This window comes from Mus musculus, chromosome X (genome assembly GCF_000001635.26).
Source record: "Mus musculus strain C57BL/6J chromosome X, GRCm38.p6 C57BL/6J".
Taxonomy (NCBI): domain Eukaryota; kingdom Metazoa; phylum Chordata; class Mammalia; order Rodentia; family Muridae; genus Mus; species Mus musculus.
Window position 1 is genome coordinate 46,126,502 of NC_000086.7, and position 3,348 is coordinate 46,129,849.

Below are 3,348 nucleotides of genomic sequence, written 5' to 3' on the forward strand. Positions count from 1 at the left end.
ACATTCTATTGACACCAATGTGTTACCAAGCGATAAAAACAGCTTAGCCTGTGCACCTGGGCAATACTGTTTGTGGTCTGCAGCTTTATAAGCCCTCTGTTTCCCAAGAGTAAATGAGACTTAATCAGATTATTGTCTTGTCTCCTTTTTTTGTGTCTCCTGTCCCTTCCACTCTCACTCCCTCTCTGGAAACCCTTGCTGTTTAGCCCTGCAGGCAGGGGCAAATAGTAACATCCAAGTTATTCTTCAATAAGTAAATGGATAAAGAAAATATAATCATGGGGAAGATGGCAGACTCTGTGGCTAGTGATGATGAGGTTACAGGGTGAGCCTGGCTCCCATCCCTGAGACCATCCAAGAGAGTGACCGACATGGGGCTGGGGAGTCATGCCCTTTGGATAGAAACTCACGTAAAGATTAGATAGCATGTTTCCACTTGGAGGAAACCTCATCCAGTTTTTTGGGCCTTCCCCTCAGGGTCTACACCACCAAGCTCCATGCTTTGAATCATGCTTTCTTCCCAGACTTCCCTTGCGTGGCTGTTTTGGTTTGCTGCTAATTCCACCAGTATAGCCCTGTTGTTTGGGACCCAGCAAGTCTGGGGACCAGCCTTTTGGAGGAGGCCCTGTGCAAGGACTTCATCAGCCTCTGAAAAAGGCACAGAACCCTGGGAATCTACTGTGATGCCTGAGCCAGAACCCCACCAAGGTCCAAGCTCATCACTAACCTGTGGCACTTGCTCATCTGGGACAGCTCTTGGTGTCTCAGCCTAGACCCTCTCACGTGGAGCAAGCCACACTGCAGGACTTGAGTCAGCTCATCATCTGAAATTTCCCATCCTTTAATGTTCACAACATTCATGTGTGTTTACACCTTGCAGTCTTACTTGGCTTTCTATCCATTGGACCACTCATGTGTGCCCTTGAGCAGGAGCAAAGGTCCCATCTCCCTCCAAAATCACCCTTCCCAAATCAGCCTGCCATCTATGATGATCAAAGTTTCGAAGTGGCCCTGAGCTGCTCCCGTTTCCTGTGGTACCCTCTTCAGCATCTGATCAGAAGCCTGGCAGAGGCAAAGACAGAAGCACTGACTCCTCATGTAATGGTGATTCTGGCTCAGAACCTGGCCCAGCACCTGTTGCAGGAGCCCCAACTTCTGCAAACCATTGCTCATTTCCTGGTGGTTCAGGAAGCCTAGCTCAATGCAAGGTAGTACAGAAGTTGGTCCTGCCCTTTGGTAGGTTGAACTACATGCCCCTGGAGCAGCAGTTTATGCCCTGTCTTGATAGGATCCTGGCTCGGGAACCAGGGGTTCCCTTGGCCACAGTCAACATTTTGATGTCACTGTGCCAGCTGCAGTGCTTGCCCTTCAGAGCCCTGCAGTTTGTCTTCTCCCCCAGTTTCATCAACCACATCAATGGCACCACTCCTTCTAGGATTGTGTGATGCTACCTCTCTCTAGTTGATACAGCTGTGGAGCTTGAACTCCCAGGATACCAAGGCCCCTGCCTTCCCCAAAGGCAGTGAGTACCCATCTTCCCACAACCTCTTATCACTGACCGGGTATGCTGCAAATACAGTCACAAGGACACAGTTGCTGAGGGGCTGCGCCAGTTGTTAGGGAAAGAAAAATACTAACAGGATAGGACTGTACCTCCAGGTTACTGCACAGACTTTCTACCCTGTGTGGGTAGTTCTGGTGCTGTGCTACTTATGAGGACACAAGACCTCTTCCTGCCCCACGCACCATGGTCCTTCCAACAGGAGCAGGCTAGATTTAATCCCACAAGCCAAGACCCTGCCCAAAGGGTGGTACTGATGCTGCGAGAACGCTGGCATTTCTGCCAAGATAGCAGGGTGCTGATTGGCTCTCTGGCTCCGAGGGAGCTGCACCTGGGCCTAATGAGCTATCAACTCCTGCTGCTGCCATTTGAAGAACTGGCATCTTTGAAGAGGCCTGCCCTGGCTTAAGAGCTACCTTAGGTAAAAGCTTCAGGCCTTATGTCTCTGCTGGGGACCTGAGGTGGTTGAGGGAGTACACACAGGGCTCAGGATGGATCCCCTATGGGGAGGAGGGTGGACAATTTGCACTTTGGCCCCCTGTTATTTTTTTTTTTTCATTAAAATCCCTTTCTTTCCTGTGGGGGAAAAAAGGATGAAAAGAAAATATAATCTACAAACACACTGGAATTTTATTTAACCATATAAAAAGAATGGAATTATGTAGGAAATGAATGCATCACATGTTGACTATAATAAGTAAAACCTGTTGGTCTTCCAAATATATGCATTTGATGCCTTTTCTTTAATTTGTTAAATCCAGAGGATCAAGAATGAACCAGAGCAAGAATCGTAATTACTCCATGGGGATGTAAAAGTATAAAATTGCAGGAATAACTTAATAAATATAATGGAGGTGACTATTCTTGATGTATATTGTATGTGCATCTAGAAATATCATAATAAAATTTATTACTTTGTTTAACTAACATATACTAAAAAATGAAAAAGGACTAGAAGGCAACAATAAACCCTATGATCAGTGGTTTAAAGATCAGATACCAGTACCTGCTAAAGGCAATGGAAGAGGAGAGAGATCAATATGTTCATGGTGTTTGAATTAGTCAAGTTTACACTGCTTTACCAGGTTACTTAAGACTGTGGAGTTTATAAAAATACTTATTTGATGTTTAATGGATGAAATTTAAAGATTAGCCTGCTAATAAGCAACAATGTGGATAAATTAGTACCATTTGTGCCACTGCTACACTGCTGTTCACACCAGGATGGTCATTAATATAGCAGGCAAGTTCACAGCTACATTACATTTCTATCTCAGAAAGTTGCAAAACAACTTATAGTACTATGAAACTTGATGGCAGGAAGGAAGTTTCCAGATAAATTGAGCTGAATTTTTCCAGGTCCTCTGACCAAAATATATCATGTCTTCAACATTAGGGATATATTATGAAGTTCTGGTCGAAAACTAAGAGCAATATGAATAGTCTTCAATGTTCTGTGGAAATCTAAGACATCTCTAACCAACAACTAAATGAGATGTATTTTGTACATAGTACTCTTGGATTTTCTTATTTGGCAACCTACAGTATGGCAGTTTGAATAAAATGTCTCCTAGGCTCATATGGACTGGAAATATTACGAGGCATGACCTTGTTGGAGTAAGTGTGACCTTGATAAAGCAGGTATGACCTTGTTGGAGAAAGTTTTTCCCTGGGAGTGGGCTATAAGGTTTCAAATGCTCAAACAAGGCTCAACATTACTCTCTTCCCTGCTGCCTGCTGATCTGGATGTAGAATTCTCAGCTAACTCTCTAGCTCCTTGTTTGCCT

General features: G+C 44.5%; 1 pseudogene; it reads left to right on the plus strand.

The window, feature by feature from the left end:
• Positions 282–2,140, plus strand: Gm14653 (predicted gene 14653; annotated as a pseudogene).